Source organism: Balaenoptera physalus, assembly GCF_965194825.1.
Source record: "Balaenoptera physalus genome assembly, chromosome: 2".
Lineage (NCBI taxonomy): Eukaryota > Metazoa > Chordata > Mammalia > Artiodactyla > Balaenopteridae > Balaenoptera > Balaenoptera physalus.
Genome location: NC_138883.1, coordinates 38,878,256 through 38,901,022, shown reverse-complemented (window position 1 = coordinate 38,901,022; position 22,767 = coordinate 38,878,256). Strand labels below are relative to the sequence as shown.

General features: G+C 35.3%; 1 protein-coding gene and 1 long non-coding RNA gene across 2 annotated transcripts in view; one reads left to right on the top strand and one right to left on the bottom strand.

Annotated features, from left to right (window-relative positions):
- Window positions 1–22,767, bottom strand: part of KCNH5 (potassium voltage-gated channel subfamily H member 5) — a 334,448-nt gene that overhangs the window by 16,627 nt on the left and 295,054 nt on the right. The gene's annotated exons all lie outside the window — the stretch shown is intronic.
- LOC309655414 lies at window positions 13,051–21,107 on the top strand. Its single transcript, XR_014260830.1, has 2 exons — window positions 13,051–19,565; window positions 19,600–21,107. It is a non-coding gene; the product is annotated as an uncharacterized lncRNA (long non-coding RNA).

Here is a 22,767-nt window from a genome sequence, read left to right as displayed (position 1 = left end):
TCTATGTCTTACATGTAAAGCATGAGAGCTTTTTGTTGTGTCTTAAGTTATAAAATGTTCATTATATAACAAATAAGAAAACAAAACTCACTGTATTTCAAAACCTTTAAATGTAATAAGCCATCTCTATAAGTCCTTATAGTTTTGAAGATCACTTTATGACCCTAAACTCCAAGTTTGAATAACGATGTATTTTTATGACTAAGGAGACTACATTTCATCATAAAAAATAGGATGGAAATTATTCTACATTACTATTACAAGTATGAACATTCTCAAATAAATTATCTGAGCTCATGCTGAATCTTGCCTTTTAAAGAAGTACTTTTTACCTTTAACTTTTTAATCATGTAAAATAAAATGGTTCAAATTAGTAAGGAATAGAAAGATTGATAAATTTTATTTAGTTAAACCTTTAAAAACAGTGTATAGTTTAGTTTAGATTTAAAAATCTGCATGCTACTTTTTGGCAATTGAAAGAATCTTCAAACAATAAGAGTTTTCATAATCCAGTTGATTCTTACATTGGCAATGTGTCATACAGAAAGTAAAAATTTTCCTGTTAATTCAATAATTCAATACATAAGCTATATAGATGAATTCTACTTAATGATAACATGGAAATGATGATGACTTTTCCCTAGAAGGCAAAGATTAAAAAACAAAATCCCCCAAAACATTATTTTAGAAAGTGTTAAAGGATCTGAGTGAAGTTCATAGGAGATCAACTTACATGAATTAAATCATGTAAAAAAAATGTATATCCATGATTATCAACATGGTGTTTGATACTCAAATTAGCTTTTAAAAAAATGCAACATTTGTTTTTTTTCCTCAGTGTTAATAATCTAGAACCTCCTGCACTTGATGTATTCTGTGTCTTTTGCCCAATGGCAAATCAAATTGCTAATGAACACCAAAAAATTAAGGACAAAATTATAAAAGAAAAATCACGAATCAGGCTATGATTCTAGCCACACATTTATTGGTAGAATGCACAATAGTCTGTACTCTTTCTATCAGCAAAGAGGTTTATTTCATTTAAGCTTTTCTTCTCCTTGCTTCATTATGTTCTGTGGAGCCCATGATAGAAGGTTTAATTTATTTAAATGATAAAATCTTCTTAAACTTAACAGGGAACATGTCCAACTGAGCTTTCCATTTCAAAAGTAGGACATTTGATCATAAAAGGGATATCAAAATTAAATAATTTGAATGTGTACTGAACTTTGAAATCCAATAAAGGCAAGTAGAAAAAAAGGGGTTAGAATCATTTATTTAATGACATGGATTTAGTGTTATGTAATTTGGAGGATAGAGGTGCGCTCTCTGAAATGACCCATCACTTTCCAGATCTGTGAATTGACTAGGAATTTATAGCTATATGCAATCAAGCAGCAGCTCCAGTTCATCTGACATTTAAGGATCTAGTTGGTTTGGTTCTTTGGTTCTTGTTACTGCTTCTATAAACTTAGTCACTAATTCTAACTCTAGTCCTTTCAGTCATTCCAACCTGAACTAATACAACAAAGCAGTACTTATTAAACACTATCATGTATATATCAGAGGCTATAAACTTTTCTTAACAAAGGCCACAGTGACAGAGCTGTGGTAGGTGACCAGGTGTAACTGAAGGATAACAATGATGCATCACTCTCTGTTTGAAATATGGCTGCCTTGCTTCATTTCAGCCACTCAGATCTATAGGCTCTTCAGGGGCAAGGAATGTGTTACAGATCTAGTTTAGCCTCTTCGGTCCTAAATAAACTTTAAGGAATTAATTAATTAACTGATTAATGTAAAGAAAAAGGAAGGAAGGGAGGTGAGTAGAAAGGAAAAAGGAAGTGAGAAAAAGAATATGTTTTGATTTTGTTAATGTGTTGGGAAATGCCTAATGTGAATAAGGGTGGTGAGTAAGATACAAATGCAGGACATTCTAGAATTACTGATACAATTACATGTTTTTATAACTAAAGTTTTTTTTTCATTAAAAAAATAATAAAAGAAGGAAGCTAAAGTCTTCAAAACCAAGAATATAGCTGTTCCAAGGTAAAGCTGGCAAGGTTTAGATTCACTGTCTCAAATATTGCAGTAATCCATGATTTGTCCTCCTTGCCTCAATTTCTAGCTTCATTTCCCTTTATTCCATTCTTTGCTACTGTGTATCAGATATGATAGTGTCCCACGCAAAAAATCACAGAGTAAAACTAAAGCTCTTTAATAGAGTCAGCAAGCCTACAGTGGTTCAGTCTACCTGCCCCTCCAATCTCTACTTTCTTCAGTCTCACTTGACCTTAACACACCAGCCACTGAATCACTTTGAGATCCAGAATGTAATACTGCACATATTGTTCTCTCTCCTCCTCCTAACCTGCTGGGGAGCTCCTACTTATCCTTTAATCCTCAGCCCAACTGTGCTCTTCTTTATGAGGCAGAACCAGCTACATAATATGTAGGGCCAAATAAACATAAAAATTCAGGTCCTCTAACATCATGCTTAATGGTAAAATACTAAAAGCTCTCCCCTGAGTTCAGGAAAGAAACAAGCATGTGCCATCTTGCCACCCCTATTCATCATTGTGCTAAAGGTTCTAGCCAGGGAAATTGTCAAGAAAATGAAATAAAAGACATCCAGAATGAAAAAGAATTAAAACTATCTTGATTTGGAGATGACATGATTAGGTACACAGAAAATCCACACACACGCACACACACACACACACAAAAACTATTAGAGCTAATAAAGAAGTTCAGCAAGAATACAGGATACAAAATCAACATCAAAGTTAGTTGTATTTCTATACACTAGTAATGAACCATCTGAAAATAAAGCTAATAAAATAACGTCATTGAAAATAGCATCAAAGAGAATAGAATACTTAGGAAAAATTTTAACAAAATAAGTGCAGGACTTATACACAAAAACTATAAAACATTGTTGAAATAAATTAAAGACCTAAATAAACAGAAAGACATCTCATGTTTATGGGTTGAAAGACTTAATATTGTTAACATCACAGTATTCCCCAAATTGATCTGTAGATTTAATTCAATTCTTATCAAAATTATTACTGCTTATTTTTCAGAAATTGACAAGCTGATCCTAAAATTCAGGTGGAAATGCGAGGGACTCAGAATAGCTTAAAAAAAATCAAAATATACAAATGTAATTGGAGGATTCATATTCCCAGTTTAAAAACTTATTACAACTAATTAGAGAAAGGCAAATCAAAACTACAATGAGGTATCACCACACACCAGTCAGAATGGCCATCATCAAAAAATCTACAAACTATAAATGCTGAAGAGGGTGTGGAGAAAAGGGAACCCTCCTACACTGTTGGTGGGAATGTAAATTGGTACAGCCACTATGGAGAACAGTATGGAGGTTCCTTAAAAAACTAAAAATAGAACTACCATGTGACCCAGCAATCCAACTCCTGGGCATATACCTGGAGGAAACCATAATTCAAAAAGATACATGCACCCCAATGTTCATTGCAGCACTATTTATAATAGCCAGGACATGGAAGCATCCTAAATGTCCATCAACAGAAGAATGGATAAGGAAGATGTGGCACATATATACAATGGAATATTACTCAGCCATAAAAAAGAACAAAATAATACCATTTGCAGCAACATGGACGGACCTAGAGATTGTCATAGTGAGTGAAGTAAGCCAGACACAGAAAGACAAATATCATATGATATTGCTTATATGTATTATCTAAAAACAAGGGTACAAATGAACTTATTTACAAAATAGAAGTAGAGTCATGGATGTAGAAAACAAGCTTATGGTTACCAGGGGATAAGGGGGCAGGGATAAACTGGGAGATTGGGACTGACATATATATACTATTTACTATATATAAAATAGATAACTAATAAGAACCTGTTGTATAGCACAGGGAACTCTACTCAATACTCTGTAATGTCCTATATGGGAAAAGAATCTAAAAAAAGAAAAGAAATCAAAAACATGAGGAAAAAAATCTTGTTACAAAGCTATAGTAATCAAGACAGTGTGGTGCTGGCATATACATCAATGGAATAGAACTAAGATAAATAAATAAATAAACAGATAAATAAATAAATATACCTATGCATTTATGGTCAATTGGTTTTTGACAAGGCTGCCAAGGGGATTCAATGAAGAAAGATCCATCTTTTCAACAAATGCTGCTGGAGCAACTGCATATTTACAAATAAAATATGAATATGGATGACAGCCTCATACCATATACAAAATTTGACTCCAAATGTATCAAAGACCTAAATGTAAGAGCTAAAACTATAAAATTCCTAGAAGAAATCCAAGGCACAAATTTTAGTGACCCTGAATTAGGCAAAGCTTTCTTAGACATCTAAATCTCAAGCTACCAAATATATTAAATAAATAAATTGGGCTTCACAAAAATTCAAAACTTTTTTGCTTCAAAGGACACTATCACAAAAGTAAAAAAACTCACAAAATGGGAGAAAATATTTGCAAATCATATACCTGATCTAGCATACAGAATATATAAAGACCTATTATGATTCAACAATTAAAAGACAAAAAATTTTAAATTTAAAAATAGTTACAATAGCCAGAACATGGAAGCAACCTAAATGTCCATCGACAGATGAATGGATAAAGAAGATGTGGAACATATATACAATGTTAGTCATAAAAAAGAATTAGTCATAAAAAAGAATGAAATAATACCATTTGCAGCAACACAGATAGACCTAGAGATTATCATACTAAGTGAAGTAAGTCAGACAGAGAAAGACAAATATCATATGATATTGCTTATATGTGGAATCTAAAAAAGAAAATGATACAAATAAACTTATATACAAAACAGAAATAGACTCATAGATATAGAAAACAAACTTATGGTTACCAAAGGGGAAACGATAGAGGGGGAGGGATAAATTAGGCGTGAGATTAACACATACACACTACTATATATAAAATAGATAACCAACAAGGACCTACTGTATAGCACAGGGAACTATACTCAATATTTTGTAATAACCTATAAGGGAAAACAATCTGAAAAAGAATATATATATATATATATATGTGTATATATATATATATATATATGTATGTATGTATAACTGAATCACTTTGCTGTTCACCGTAAATTAACACAACATCGTGAGTCCACTATACTTCTATTAAAAAAATATATAAAAATGGTCAAAGAATTTGAATAGACATTTCCCCAAAGATGGTATACAAATGACCAATAGGCACATGAAAAGATGTTCAGCATAATTAGTCATTAGGGAAATGCAAGTCAAAACCACAATGATATACATTTCACATCCTCTAGGATGGCTATAATTAAAAGATAACAAGTATTATTAATAACAGAAAATACCAAGTGTTGGGAGGATGTAGAGAAATTGGAACCCTCATTCATTGCTGGTGGGAATATTAAATGCTACAGCCTCTGTGGAAAACAGCTTGGCAGTTTCCCAAAAAGTTAAACATAGAGTACTCATACAACCCAGCAATTCCACTCCTAGGTATACATCCAAGAAAATTAAAAACATACAGTCATGCAAAAACTTGTACATGAATGTTCACAGTAGTATTATTCATGATAGACCAAAAGTAGAAACAACCCAAATATCTGTTAATGAATGAATCAGCAAACAAAATGTGGTATAACTTTACAATGGAATATTACCCAGCCATAAAAGGAAACGAAGTACTGATACATCCTACACCTTGAAAATATGACCCTAGGCGAAAGAAGCCTAACACAAAACGTTATGTATCGTATGATTTCACTTATATGAAATGTATAAAATGGGAAAATTTAGTCAGAAAGTATATTAATGTTTTCCAGGGGCATGGCGATGTGGGAAATGGGGAATGACTACCAGCAGGTGTGGGGTTTCTTTTTGGGGTAATGAAAATGTTCTGGAATTAGATAGTGATGATGGTCGCACAACTTTGTGAATATACTAAAAAACACCGAATTGTACACTTTAAAATGGTGAATTGTATGGTGTGCGAATTATATCACTACAAAAAAAGCAGGTCTCATTGTTCAAAATTATTAAGAATTTCAAGATAGCAGCAGCAGAGCGTTCAACCAAGAGCAGGGCTCTTCTAAATGCAAGGCCTGCATGACTGCACGGGTTGGGCATCCATGAAGCTAGCCCTGCTGGGAGGCTTTCACTTACCGCCCCAGATAGAATTGGGTCCATCCTATTCTACACTCTAACGGCATTTATTTTGTGACACGTTAATGGTGAGATACAGCAGCAAACAAGATATTCATTCATATTGTGAGTATTTGTGAAACACCTACCATGTTTCAGGCCCTGTTTTTGAGTTAGGTATACATCAGTAAACAAAACAAAACCCTTTAAATATTCCATAAAATGTCAGGTGATGATGTGGGGTACAAAGAAAAATAAGGAGTGGCAAAGTGGTTGGGTCTTTATGAGGAAGTGTTACTGGAGCAAAGGTAGTCATGGAATGAAGAAGTGGGCCATGCAGATGGCCATGGGGAGAGGGGGGACCCAAGCTGAGAGGACGCTCTGCATGTTTGAGGAATGGTAAGGAGGGCAGAGTGGGTGGCACTTCGTACATGGGGAGAATGACTGGCGAGGAGGCCAGGGACCTTGGTTTTTAAATGTGAGGAGAAGCCATGGAGACTTTGGAGCAGAGGATTCACACTGTCTCACTTCCACTCTAAAAGGATAGCTCAGGCTGCTGTGGGGAAAACAAATTGTACGGTCGGAATTATAGGAGGAGGGTACCAATCAGGAGGTTTTTTGAGTAATTCTGGGGGGACATCATGGTGACTTAGACCAGAGAGGTAGAAATGGAGGTAGTGACAAGTGGTCAAATTCTGGATTTATTTTGCCAGTAAGACTAATGGGCTGGATAAACAATCTGAGAGAAGAGAAATTTTTTTTTTTAAGTCTCTCTTTAGGCTAAGCAAAAGTATAAATAGCAGTACCATTTTCTGAGATGGTGAAACCTGATATGGTGCCCTATAAACTATAAAGACAAGTTATCTGCCCCCCTAGACATACACACACACACACGCACACACACACACACAAATATGCATGCATATATACACACATGCATATATCAACATGTGCACAATGTATAAAAGTGGAGCAGGAACAGGATAACTGATTAAACACTCCCATAAAAAGGGGTAGGGAATAATGGCTGAGAGGCTCAGCAGTTGCTGGTCCACAGCAACGATGAAATCTGCCAGGCAGGCATTGTGAGGCCCCTCTGCCCTGGCAGTAGGGTAAATTCCTTTATTGGTCTCTCAGTCTGCTATCTGGGATAAGCTCTCTCATCCATTTTTCTCTGTGACTCCTGATTCTATCTCTTTGGATGTTCTTTTTTGTCCTTTTCCCTCTATAGTTCAAACCTAATTTGGGGATTGGAGAATTTGTCCAGGAATTTGTCTTCCTCAGCTTCTTCCTGCCTGTGCAAATTTTGGGGCCTAAGGTTTGGTTTTGAGCTCACATAGCAAAATGACTTTTTAAGACCAAGCTTATGGTTTCTTTGGCAATATAATTATCTAAAAAAATTTAGTAAGTTTCTGATCTGTTTATAGTCAATTCTGTGCTCCTGCAACCTCACGAAAAGTTCTTTCCTAGATATAATCCTCAAGCCTGGTTTAATCCTTTTCTTTGTTGGCTCCATGTCTCTCTGTTGCTCTCTGCCTCTGTCTCTCTCTCCATGATGGAAACTACTTTGAAGGCATTGGGCTTGATGGGAGGTCATATCTATTATCTGATCTTTGCCACAAAACCGTCTTAATAGACTATTTTGTACAATGACTTTTCAGTCTTATTTCTGATTTTCCCTGTTCTAAATTCCTTTCCATATCTGCTTACAAACAGCCAGTTCTTGCTGGTGACCACCTCTTTCTTCTCATGCCTTGCTAAATGTAACCAGTCACAACCCCAACTCACTACTAATACTCTGCTTTGCAAACTGTTCCAAAAGAAATAGAGCATTGGAAGGCAATCAGAGGTAGCCACTTTACCAAATGTTTTGTCACTGGAAGATATTTGTCTACATCTTTTCAAGTCTCAAATATCAATTTCCTCACTTATTTCTACTCCTGCTAAGTCAATGCCACATATTTTAGAATTAATGGTGGCAAAGTCTCACTATTGATATCAATTTATGCTGATGCCCAGGAGCATTGCATTCTTCCCCAAGGTGCAAACATGAGAATATATTTAACACACTGCACTGTACAGTTTAAGTTGGGAAGTTTTATGTTATGTTTTTTCCAACAATTAAAAATTCAAATAATATCTAAAAAGAGAACCATAAACTTTCCAAAAATTACTTTCAACTCACAAACTTCCTCTCACACACAAAAATATAAATTTATCAATAAATAGACATGAAATTAAGACTATTTCCATAACTATTCACCAAGACAAATGAAAATATTGATCATTGACCCAGAAGAAAAATAATTACATAAGTCATGAACAATGCAGGGGTAATAATTAAACAAACATTCACATAGTTTTACTGGCGACAGACATATTGGAGATTCAAATTTGAATTCAACACCATATTGTCTTAAGTATACTGAGTTGAAAATTGTCATTTACACACTTGATATATTGGTAAAAACAAAAACAAAACTAACTAATTTGGGGGAACCTGTCATTAAAAAAGGAAATAATTGTAAAGGCATTGCTAAACAAGAATAATAGAAAATTTATTGCCCCAGAATCTGAACACAACATATTATGTACTATTAAGAAAAAAAAAAAAGAATCCTTCTAAGTAACTATAATTTTCAACTGTGACTATTTGTTAGCATTTGAAAATTCAGAAGAAGATTCAGAAGAATAAAGTTATTTTATTTCAAAGTTCTTAGTATAGAATTTTTAGCACACTCAACTTCAAAGGAACAAAACTGATGAAGAAAAACCATGTCCATTATGTTTTGCTATGAATGTAAGAATAAAGCCCCTAGTATTGCCTGAGACCCATACATGAACCACTAGACCACACTGCTTTTGAGAACATAATTATTCTACTCATAGTAGCTATTGCTTCCACATGTTTTCATCTTGGAATTACTGCAATAAAAATATTGGATTAGGGGAATTTTACTAAGTATTTCCCATGGATTATTTGCTCATTTAAATTTCACAATAATCCATTTTATAGATTAAAAAACTGAGGCTTAGAGAGATTTAAAAATCTTCCCCAAGTCTACACAGCTAATGAGAGACAAAGCGTGGTTACCAACCGGTTCTATTGGACTCAACTAGACTAGTCTGATTTAAGAATGCCTGATCTAAATTTAAGGGAGATGCAAAGGATTTAAAGGCTCAAAGGACTGGGGAGAAGGAAATTAAATGATAAAGGAGGCTAAATCGCTTTAATAATGGCATACACCAAAGTCATGACTCTAGGCTGAAAGTTTAATACACAGGAGATGTAGACATGTGAATAGGTAGTGGGACTCTTCAGGATGCAAGTAGAAAATAACATTGTTTAACATTTGTCAAATATGATACATTTTATAACACACTTTAGCATATGTTACCTCATCCCCTCTCCCACTGCAACTCCACAAATCAGGAAGGGCAATTATTATTATCCCTATTTAACAGATGAAGGTCAGAGAAGTTATGTGACTTGCTTAAACTCATTTAGCTAGTAAATGGCCAAGCTGGGACTGAAATCTATTTCCTGATGCCAACTCCAGTGCTCCTGCCACTATTCCATGCTGACATTCCTAATGCTATGTTTAATTTTGTTTTGTAGTTTACAGTGCACTTTCAGCTATATTACCCTACTAGATCTCATCTGATACTATTCCTTTGTCCCCAGGAACACGCCTAATATGTGGCTTTAGCTTTTGCCTTGTAAGATAATTGCTGTGCCTCCGGGAGAACAATTACTGAGGTAAGGCAGGTACAATACCTTAAGAACGATTTTCTTAATGACAGAAAATGTCCACGGCTTTTGTCTGGAAAACCAACTCTAGTACATTTATTTAAATGTGTGTTAATTTTTGCATTTGATGCTAAAAGAATGATGCAGCTTTTAGTTAATATCACACACACAAATTCTTTGCTGTTGGGAAATACAGATTGAGTAGGTAAATAATTATCTCTATTGGAGTATTAACCTCTAGAAAGATTTAGAAATGCATATCTAGTCTAGATGATATAATACTGTTTCAATCTTTTACACTCGGAATCAAATTTACATAAAATAAAATAATTCTTGGGTATTTCTTTATTTTGTGGAATTTGATAGCTGAAACTCAGAGGAGTCAAGTGAACAGGCATTTGGATGGACAGCCAGTCATTCAAAGTGGGATTCACTATTCACATTTTCTGGTTCCTAAGTCCACTCTCCATTTCCCCCATGGGTATCTCTTATTTCTAGATTAAAATTCTGTGGCAAAATTTTTTTAAAAAAAAATGTCTCTGAGAGTCAGGAGGCAAGGGTTTGGATACTATCTCTGACAATGACTACCTGTATAAACTTGACCAAGCCACTCAGCCCTTCTAAACATCAGGTGTACTTAAATATCTATTTAAAGTAAACAATTCTCTATTTTATCAGGATGATTTAGCTATTCCATGTCAAACAGACATCAACTGCTTATGTTGAATCTAATGAGTGGCATAAATATAGCATGTATTCACCCAGCTGAATTGAATTCACCCAGCTGAATTGTTGATTGCAAAATAAACAAGTTCTTGTGTAGAAATCTCTCCTCTTTCATTCACCACTTGGATTTTTGAACTTTCCATAAAAGCTAAATTAGATATGCAAGTGATTTCACCCTGCCTCTTTGGAACATCTCTACACTATTCCATTTGAATAATTTGTTCAATACATTTAGATAATGCAAAGGAGACCATCTATCCCTGCCTTTCGCAGACTGAAAAGCAGTGTACCTTATTATACACTATTTTATGTTTAACTTAGTAAAAGGCTACTAGGAACAGAATTGGTGATAAGTGCCTCTTTCCAACTTGAAAATGTCCTTTGCAGGAGACTTGATGTTTAGAGGGTGCAATGGAAACAGCAATGATGGGTCATTTGGAGATTGGAGTTCTAGTCCTAGCCAGGATCTAATTAGCTATGTGACCTTGTATGCAAGTCCCATAATCTTTTTGGACTTTAGTTTCTTTATTTAAATAGTTATTACAGTGCTAGGCTTAGTTCTTTTCAGCTCTATCTTCAAATTTATGAAATAAGACAGACAATCTACTTTACACTCTTTAAATTATTCCTAACATAACTTCTTGCTAGAAAATAGCACACTTGACTCATTTTCAAAGTATCAAAATTCTTTGCATTGTACCCTGCCCTGCTGAGGCTTCTGTGACCCTCAGTAACAATTATAGATCTAGAATACATACATGTGCTGCTCTTATCTGTGTTTTGATTCTGCTTCTTCCAGAGGCAACTGCTTACATGCTCTGCTGAGATAAGATGAAAGCTTGCTGCTAATTACCAAGGTTTGTGCTTCTAAAGATTGTAGGCCAGTAATTGAATTGCAGTGTCTAGAGCTGAGTGTTAGCTAATAACTTTGTCCCTACAGTACTAAACTGTAATTAGTTATTCTAATCAAAGCAGAGTATGAGAAGTTATGTGGCTGTTTCTTCAGTGCTGCAATTGTCAGGAGTTGGAAACTACAGTTTTAAAAAGAATAGAGCTGTTTATTGATTAAGTGATTGAGATGTGCCAGTACACTTGCCCACCAACATGCATGCACATACACACACTGCAAAGCCAACAGAGGCCCATGGAAGTAAAGTTTGAGCTGTCATCATTGGAAAGTCTGGTTAAAGAGATCTACTCTGCACATTACTGGGGCACAAATTTTGAAAAATTATATGTGAGTATTAGATGGCATTAGAATATATGATAACTTCACTTGAAGCTTCCTATATAAGTATATTCATATATTGGTACCAAATCTAATATTTGTTAAGTAAAACGTGTATCTGTGATTTACTCTATTTGGAAGTATGTTTATACAGTCAAGATAGATCTGCCACTATCATTTTCTATTTATTATTAGATAGTTGTGTCATCCTTGTGTGGAAGGGCCTCATATTCCATATACGTTACTGTGATAGGAGGTACTGTCTCCTACTAACATAGATAAAATAATAAAGGTACTAACTTGAGAAGAGTCTTTGCCTTGCTTTCTTAGCACAGATTATATAGCCCAGTTGATACTTCAGAGAATTTTGGATCTGAATGAAAGATAATCTCTGAGGAGTAAACTAAGTATTTTTAGTTGAGAATCACATGGTATAAAAGGGGAAAATATGGGCGATCATAGTTGATTGAGGACATAAGAGTGGAAGTTGAGGGCGTATGAGAGTTTATGTTTTTGAGGGTCAGCTGAGTTCCAGGCACATATTATGCATAGGGAATTCAAAAATAAGTGACTTAAATAAATGCAGGGACATACCATGTGTATGGTTTGGAACAATGACTATTGCTAAGATGGAAGAAACTCTCCCTTAATTGATTCACAGATTTGTTATAATCCAAATCAAAATCCTAGCAGGATCTTTTGAAGAAATCAACAAGCTAATTTTACAATTTATATAGAAATGTAAAATGCACACGATAGCCAAAGCAAAACTAATTGATAGGAAAAATACTAGAAGACTTATACTGCCCATATTTTCCTATTAAAAACTATAGTAATTAAGATAGTGTGATATAGCACATGTCTTAGTCCTATCAGGCTGCCGCAACAGAATACTAAAGACTGGGTAGCTTATAAGCATCAGAAATTTATTTCTTGCAGTTCCAGAGGCTGGGAAGTCCAAGGTCAAGACACTGGCAGATTTGGTATCCAGTGAGTTCCCACCTCCTGGTTCATATAGGGCTCTCTTTTCACTGAAGGGGGAAGGAAGCTCTCTGGGGCCTCTTTTATAAGGGTTCTAGTCCCATCATGAGGGCTCTACTCACATGACTTAATCACTTTCCAAAGGCCTCTCTTTCAAATACCATCACATTGAGGATTAAGTTTTAACATATGAATTTTGAAGGAACACAATTATTCACTCTATAGGAGCACATGAATAGACAAATACGCAAATGAACAGAATAGACTGTCCAGAAATAGACGCATACATATTTGGACACTAAATTATGATGAAGGTAATGGTGCAGTAATCTGGGGAAAGTGATGTTTTCAATATAGGTATATGATAAACGGACTATCTGAAAAATATATATCTTGCCCTTTATCTCACACTATACACAAAAATCAACTTGAGATAGATTACAGATCCAAATGAGGAGAGCAAAACCCATAAAGCTCTTAAAAGAAAAAATAGGAGAAAATCTCAATACCTTGGGATAAGAAAAGATTTCTTAAACAGCAAACAAAAAGTGGGAATCATAAAGGGGGAAAAAGAATAAATGAAACTAACTACATTAAAATTAAGGCTTTTTGTTCTTTGAGAAATACCATGAGAGAATCAAAAGACAATCAGAGTGAAAGGAGATAAATTCAATAGCTATATCCAATAGAGGACTCATATGCAAAATATATGAAGAATTGTTACAAATCATTAAGAATAAAGACAGACAACTCCAATAGAAAAATGAGCATCTTACCAAGACAAAGTTATATAAATGGTTATTAATTATATGGAATAGTGCTCATCTTAAATAGGCATCAAGGCAGTACAATTTAAAACCACAATGTATTTCCCTTACACACTTACCAGAATGGCTAAAATGATAAAGAAAACAACAAGTATTGGTGAGGATGTAGAAAAACTGAATTCTCATAAACTGCTGGTGAGTGTACAAATTCATACCACCATTTGTAAAAATTGCTTGATGAGTATCTACTAAAGCTAAAGATAAACATACTCGAGACTTAGAAATTTCACTCCTAGGTATATATCCCCTCCAAAAAAAATTTGTACAAATGTAAATAAAAGGGCATGCACAAGGATGTCTGTAGCAATATAGTTCATAATAACCCTAACTGGAAACCCAAATGTCCATCAAGACTAGAACAGATAAGTTGAAGTATATTAATTTAATAGAAAACTCTACAATGAACCACAACTATAGGCAACATGAATGACTCCTACAAAATAATATTGAGTGAAAGAAGCCAGATACAAATGAGTACGTAATGTGTAATTCCATTTATATAACTCTAAAAATCAAAAAGACATGAAACTAATCTAAAGTGTTAAAAGTCAGAACAATAGCTAACTCTTGAGATTTAACTTGAGAAGTTACAACAACCGACACCACGCAAATACAAAGAATCGTAAGACACTGCGATGAACAATTATATGCCAATAAAATGGACAACCTAAAAGAAATGGACAAATTCTTAGAAAGGTACAATCTTTCAAGACTGAACTAGGAAGAAATAGAAAATACGAACAGACCAATTACCAGTAATGAAGTTGAATCAGTAATTTTAAAACTTCCAACAAACAAAAGTCCAAACCAGATGACTTCATAGATGAATTCTACTAAATATTTAGAGAAGAGTTAACACCTATCCTTCTGAAACTATTCCAAAAAACTGCAGAGGAAGGAACACTTTTAAACTCATTCTATGAGGCAAGCATCACCCTGATACCAAAGCCAGAAAAAGACATCACAAAAAAAAGAAAGAAAATTACAGGCCAATACCACTGATGAACATAGATGTAAAAATCCTCAACAAAATACTAGGAAACCAAATCCAACAATACATTAAAAGGATCATATACCATGATCAAGCGGGATTTATCCCAGGGATGCAAGGATTTTTCAACACCTGCAAATCAGTCAATGTGATACACCGCATTAACAAACTGAAGAATAAAAACCATATGATCATCACAATAGATGCAGATAAAGCAATAAAGCTTTTGATAAAGTTCAACATACATTTATGATAAAAACTATCCAGGAAGTGGGCATAGAGGGAAACTACCTCAACACAATAAAGGCCATATATGACAAATCCACAGCTTACTCAATGGTGAAAAGCTGAAAGCATTTTCTCTAAGATCAGGAACAAGACGAGGATGTCCACTCTTGCCACTTTTATTCAAGTTTTGGAACTCCTAGCCACAGCAATCAGAGAAGAAAAAGAAATAAAAGGAATCCAAACTGGACAGTAAGAAGTAAAACTGTCACTGTTTGCAGATGATATGATGCTATACATAGAAAATCTTAAAGATGATACCAGAAAACTATTAGAGCTCATTAATGAATTTGGTAAATTTGCAGGATAAAAATTAATATACAGAAATCTGATGCATTTATATACACTAACAACAAACTATCAGAAAGAGAAAAAAGAAAACAATCCCATTTACCATTGCACCAAAAAAGAATAAAATACCTAGGAATAAACCTACTTAAGGAGGTAAAAGACCTGTACTCAGAAAACTGTAAGACACTGATGAAAGAAATTGAAGATGACACAAACAGATGGAAAGATACACAATGTTCTTGGATTGGAAGAATTAATATTTTTAAAATGACAATACTACCAAAGGCAATCTACAGATTCAATGCAATTCCTATCAAAATACCAATAGAATTTTTCACAGAACTAGAACAAATAATTTTAAAAATTGTATAGAAACACAAGCGACCCTGAATAGCCAGAACAATCTTGAGAAAGAACAGAGCTGAAGGAATCATGCTCCCTGACTTCAGACTATATTATAAAGCTACAGTCATCAAAAAAGTATGGTACTGGCACAAAAACAGACATATAGATCAGTGGAACAGAATAGAGAGCCCAGAAATAAACTGACACACTTACACTTAATTAATATATGACAAAGGAGGCAGGAATAAATAATGGAGAAGAGACAGTCTCTTCAATAAATGGTGCTGGGAAAACTGGACAACTACATGTAAAAGAATAAAATTAGAACATTCTCTAACACCATGCACAAAAATAAACTCAAAATAGATTAAAGACCTAAATGGATTAAGACCAGATACTATAAAATTCCTAGAGGAAAACAGGCGGAACACTCTTTGACATAAATTGCAGCAGTGCTTTTTGGCTCCATCTCTGAAAGCAAAGGAAACAGGCAAAAATAAACAAATGGAACCTAATTAAACTTAAAAGCATTTGCACAGCAAAGGAAACCATCAACAAAACAAAAAGACAACCTACTGAATGGGAGAAGATATTTGCAAATAATATGACCAATAAGAGGTTAGTATCCAACATATATAAACAGCTCATACAACTCAATATCACAAAAAAAACCCAATTAAAAATGGGCAGAAAACCTAAATAGACATTTTTCCAAAAAAGATATACAGATGGTAACAGGCACATGAAAATCACTAATATCACTAATCATCAGAGAAATACAAATCAAAACCACAATGAGATAGCACCTCACACCTGTCAGAATGGCTATCATCAAAAAGACCACAAATACAAGTGTTGATGAGGATGTGGAGAAAAGGAACCCTTTGTACACTGTTGGTGGGAATATAAATGGGTGCAGCCACTGTGGAAAACAGTATGGAGGTTTCTCAAAAACCTAAATAGAACTACCATCTGACCCAGCAGTTCCACTCCTGGGTATATATCCAGAAAAAACAAAAACACTAATTTGAAAAGATACATGCACCCCAATGTTCACAGCAGCATTATTTACAATTGCCAAGACATGAAAACAATCTAAGTGTCCATCAACAGATGCATGGATAAAGAAGATGTGGTGTATATATACAATGGAATACCACTCAGTCATAAAAAAAGAATGAAATTTTGCCATTTGCAGTAACATGGATGGACTTGGAGGGCATTATGATAAGTGAAACAAGTCAGACAGAGAAAGACAAATACTGTATGATATCACTTATATGTGGAATCTAGAAAATACAACAAACCAGTGAATAAAACAAAAAAGAAGCTGACTTACACACAAAGAACAAACTAGTGGTTACCAGTGGGGGGAGGGAAGGGGGAGGAGCAATATAGGGGTAGAGAAAAAAATGGGTTACTATGGGATTATATGAAATCATGTTTGTGCAACTTTTGAAAATTGTAAAGCACTATAGAATTTAAAGAACGCAACATTCAAGTAAATAAATAAATAAGTGTTAAAAGTCAGCACAGTAGTTAAATCTTGGTTGTGGTTCATCGAACAGGAAGCATGTAATGAAGCAGGAAATGTTCTGACATGCTTCCTGTTCTGTTTCTCAAGCTAGGTTTTGGTTACATGGATGTATTCAGTTTGTAAAAATCTATTAAGCAGTATACTTATGGTTTATACACATTGCTATATATGAGTTATTTATCAGTTAAAAGTTTACTTAAATAATAAATAAGAACTTGTTCCATTCCCAAGGATTCTCAGTGTAGTAGGAGTAGATCCTCTCATGAGCATGTTACTACAATGCAATGAGATAACTCAGTGTATTATAATTCATCAAAGATTTATAGGAGCCCTTATTGTGTGTATGATAGGCTTATAGGAGCTGAGGATATAATGATGAATAAAATAAGCTTGCTTGGGATAGATCATTGGAGGAAGGAGTAACTAATGATAGTCAATTGTGTGAAGTCACAAATGTTGCCTGGTGTGGGGATTTGGGGAAAGCTTCCTAAACTTTTGAGCAGGACCTTGAATCATGAGTAGGAATTCACCAAAGGGATAAAGGATGAAAGGAAGTGTAGGCAGAGGACACAGCTGGTAGAACATGCAGAAAACTAAGATCATGGTGCATTAAAAGAACCTTGATTTGTTCTCTATTCCTGGAGTCAAAGTTTCCTGGGACTAAGAGACGGAAGGTTAATCTAGAAATGTAATTGAATTTACTTTTTAAAATTTTCATTCTTTTCAGAAGACTGTGAGATCCATGAGAGCAGTCATTATTTCTACTTTTTCTGCACGTCATGTGATGTCCACACTCTCCTGGTTCACTTCCTAGTCACTGGCCAGTGACTAGCCTTAGTCACCTTATCTGAATCCTTCTCTTCTTCCTGATTTCTAAATGTCAGAGTACCTGAAGGTCCACAATTTTAAATGACAGCTATACCCCAAAGAATAACCAAAAATTTTATGTAGTCATAGTTTAAACTTCAAGCTTTTATATCCATATAACATATCATCTAAACTGAATACATTTTAGAGAGAGAAGGTCCTATTAATAATTATTCCAAAGTAATAGGCATAAATCAGGACTGCCTTGGGCAAAGCAGAACATATGGACACCACATATACCCAGCTACTCATTCAACCTCTCCACTTAGGTAGCCAATAGGTACCTCAGCCTCAACATGGCTCAAAACAAACTCTTGAAATTCAAACCTGAGAAAGAGGATTGCACATTGTCTGGATATGCCAGACTTTGAGCTAGATGAGACTTGCTATTGTCTACTCTGTGTTCTAGGTGCAGGAAGAAGGATAAGGCATATAGTCAATCTCCACGGTAGATTACTAATTTATCACCAAATCGTTTCCTCTTTTTTCCCTTGCACAAGGCTAGCTGACATTTTCTTGCCTCACTTAGAAGTTACCACATGACAGCTCTAGCTAAGGGAACGTGTGCAGAAATGATGTGCATCATGTCCAGGCCTAGCCTAGTATAATTTCCATGCAGGATCCACTCTTGTTGTCAGCCAGAAGTGAAAGGCCAGTGCATCTAAGGAATGATGGAGTCAAAAGATGGAAAAATTCTGGGTCCCTGAATCACCCAATGGAAGACTGCCCACCAATCACTTTCTTTGGATTTTTACATAAATGACAATTAAAATTTTATTATGATACTGAAATTTGGGAGGTTATTAATTTTAGTAGCTGACATTTCCTTTACAAAGAAACTAACAGATTTTCTGTGAATTTTCAGTTTGATTTAAATATTGTCATATAAATACTATTTTGTTGAAGTCAAAGAGTAAGTTAAAATAATCTACATTTTGCATGCAAACCAGCTCTTTATTTTTTTCTTTTCAGACTTTGCAAGAATACAAACTTATTCTAGGAATTACTTTTTATAGTTTTAAATAAAAATATAGTTTTTGGACTTAAAAGACTGCATGCAAGGACAAGAAACATATGGATAAAGTATTATATTCTGATCCTTAGTTTTAAAAAGCCAAAATAAAATAGCTACTAGAGTACAGTTATTTAATTTCCAGCATTGCCTTAGAATTAGTGATTCCTATAGATAAGATTATCTTACATCCTTTGATAGTTATGGGGGAAATGCTTGCAAGAGAGCAAAATCCATAATTTTACAGTATTAATGCCCACCATGGATCAAGTACTACAATCAGTGGCATAGTAATCAATTTACATGACACATCGCTCCTCTTTATTTTCCCTTTGTTACTCTTCACTATATGGAAAGAAATCTCTCCAAGTTATTTCATCTTCTTTAATATTAAGAGAATGAAGAAACCTCTTTCCACATCTAATCAAGAACAACCACATGGAAATGTTTTATTAGTTAAATGAATCTGAGAACATAATAAATTCAGAAATCTTTATTTCTGCTGACTTAATGTACATTATATACAATTAAAATCTGTTTTTACTGATAGGCAGATTTCATCCCTGACACAAGGACACTGATAGGCAGATTTCATCCCTGACACAAGGACACACATATTAAAAACTGGTAGAGGGGCTTCCCTGGTGGCGCAGTGGTTGAGAATCTGCCTGCCAATGCAGGGGACACGGGTTCGAGCCCTGGTCTGGGAAGATCCCACATGCCGCGGAGTAACTGGGCCTGTGAGCCACAATTGCTGAGCCTGCATGTCTGGAGCCTGTGCTCCGCAACAAGAGAGGCCGCGATAGTGAGAGGCCCGTACACCGCGATGAAAAGTGGCCCCCACTTGCCGCAACTAGAGAAAGCCCTCGCACAGAAACGAAGACCCAACACAGCCAAAAATAAATAAATAAATAAAATTAAAAAAAAAAAAAATCCTTATTAAAAAAAAAAAAACTGGTAGAGTAAAACTACAGAGGTCAATAGCCAACTGGGTGGTATTTAATTATATTCCAAACAATAAGTATAGATTTGGGTGGGGGTAGCCATAGCATGTGACACTCTTTTCTCACAGTATCATTTTTCCATTGACTTTATTGGTAAAAACTAACATTTTTAGGATTTTGAAAATATAATTGATCATTTTTAAGTACTAATCATATTGATTAAAAAACACAAAAGAAATGAAGAGAAAATATTGCAATAATTCAATATAGTTCTCTATTTTGAGATACGATATTAATTTGTTAGCTACAAGCTGCATGGATTTAGCAAATACCATTGGTTTCCACATGCATTGTAGATACATAAATATAGTACAAGTGTTTACTAAAATTTGAACCTAGACTATATTTATCTGCCCTATGTGACACTTGCTCTAACCTTCAGAAAAAAACGTGTTGTGCTGAGCATGAAAATGCTAATTATGATACTTGTCGGAATTTTATCTAAATTTTGTGAAATATTTCCAAGAACACCACGATTATCATGGGTTTAAGTATATATGTTGCACATATACTTTAAAAATAGCACCCAAAAGAAGACGGAGAAAATAAAATGATCTCAGTTGTGTAAGATGGGTTTTGAGGGAATATCACCAATGGCCTCATTTCCTTTGGTCCTGCCCTACTACCAAATTAATCTGATAAAACCAGTATCCTGAATCATCCCTTTAACCAGCCTTGCATTACACAGTCAGGCTGTTGTGCATATACCACTGATAAGAAAAACCCCTCAGTCATACATATAGGGCACATGTTATAGCTCAGGATCTCCAACATTACCAGGCTTTCAGTGGGCATGTCCTGTCTTGGTCAATTCCTTCTTCTGCTCCCCACAGTGTCTATTTAAAAGATATATAACCCTTGGGACTTCCCTGGTGGTCCAGTGAATCTGCCTTCCAACGTTGGGGACTCAGGTTCGATCCCTGGTCAGGGAACTAAGATCCCACCTGACGTGGGGCAACGAAGCCCGCATGCCACAACTACTGAGCACACAAACCACAACTAGAGAGAAGTCCATGCCGCAACAAAATATCCCGATTGCCGCAACTAAGACACGAAGCAGTCAAAAATAAAATAAACAAATAAATAAATATTTTAAAAGTTTTAAAAAAACAAAAGATATTTAACTCTCCCCAAATCCACCCAGATATTCCACCCTCTCCTGCCCAGCAGATGATCATACCTTCTCCATCAACAGTTCTCTCAATTTCTTACCTCTCCCCCTTACTAAAGATTCAATACAACCAGGCTTCTGCCTCTCCTTCTTGCCAATCTGAGAAAACGAGATGTTCTTCCTTCTGTTTAAAGCCACCCCTTCACTTTGACTCTTTATCTGTCACCTGAATCCTCCAGGACTTTTTCTCTATCAATTATCCTTAAATTCTCCAATAGTGTGAACTTCTTTTCTGTTGACTTTTTACCTCAGATTTTAGTTCTCTCCCATGCTGTTACAGTGGGAAAAAAAACTTCATAAAACTCAACCTCTTCATTTGACTTTGCAGCTACTGTAGCTAATACTGTATCTTCTTATTGCTCTACTCAAACTGATTTTGTACTGACTATATTCCATTTACCCCTCCAGATTCACTCCCCACCCTTCTCGACCTCCAGGCCACTGGATGCTGGCCTGTATGATTACATCAATGGGCCTACTTTCTGCCTTGCTTTCAATTGGGTTTGGTCAATGGGAAGCACTAGAAGGAGATTTAAGGAAGGAAGGAGAGTGGGGATTTTATCATCCCAGCTCCTCCTTGGGGTGTCTCCATGGTCTGGTTTAATTCCTTGGTTAAAGGTCATAGCTCCTAACAGGGAACTTTTTTGATACAGGTTCTCTCTCTCTCTCTCTCTCTCTCTCTCTGCCCTTCTCCCCTTCTCTCTCCTTTCTCCTATCTCAGTTAGGTCAATAGATGATAATGGTGTGCTGTAAGTAGCCCATGGGTAGCACTATCCCTTATGTGGAGAAACCATGAGGGCTGCCCACACTTCATATGTAAGCCTTTTATTAGCCCTCCTAAAATTATCTAATAAGAGTCTGTCATTTGTCTACTGCTAGGGCCTAGTTGGATATAATTTCCTTGAAATAATAGTTTATATAGATACTACTTACACGCTTCCTATTCAGTCATCAGCCCACACAACTTAGCTTTTGTCCCACCATCCCTACACTAAACCTATTTTGTTTCTGTCTGGTCAACTATTACTGGTTTCTACATAGACAAATCCAGTGATCATTCTTTGGTCCATATCTTACTGGACATTTTTTCTTCACTTTATACTGTTTACCACTCCATTCTTTAAGTAAATTAACTTCCTTAGATTTAGACCCATGATACTCTCTTTGTCCTCCTTTTATGTCTCACTCATGTGTTCCTCTTACAATTATCCCTTCAAACACTGGTGTTCAGTTCCTGGCCCAATGCCCTTTTAACATTATATTTTTCCTATGTTAATCCCTCCACTCTCAAGACATCAAGCGTATCCAACATGGTCCAAATCCAGCTATTCACATGTTAGACACAAATATCTATACGTTCCGATGACACTTCAAGTGCAGCATGGCCAATACTATAATCATTGTCCTTACACTACGTGCCTCAGAACTGCTCCTTCTTCTATTTTCCTCTAGTCTGATGGCTCCATTTATTCAGTCAGAAGTCTGACTCATCCTAGACTCCTCTCTCTTCCCCACTCCCCACCATAACATCTTCCAGTCACAATTCCTTGAAAATTAATGTTCATGCTTCCACCAGA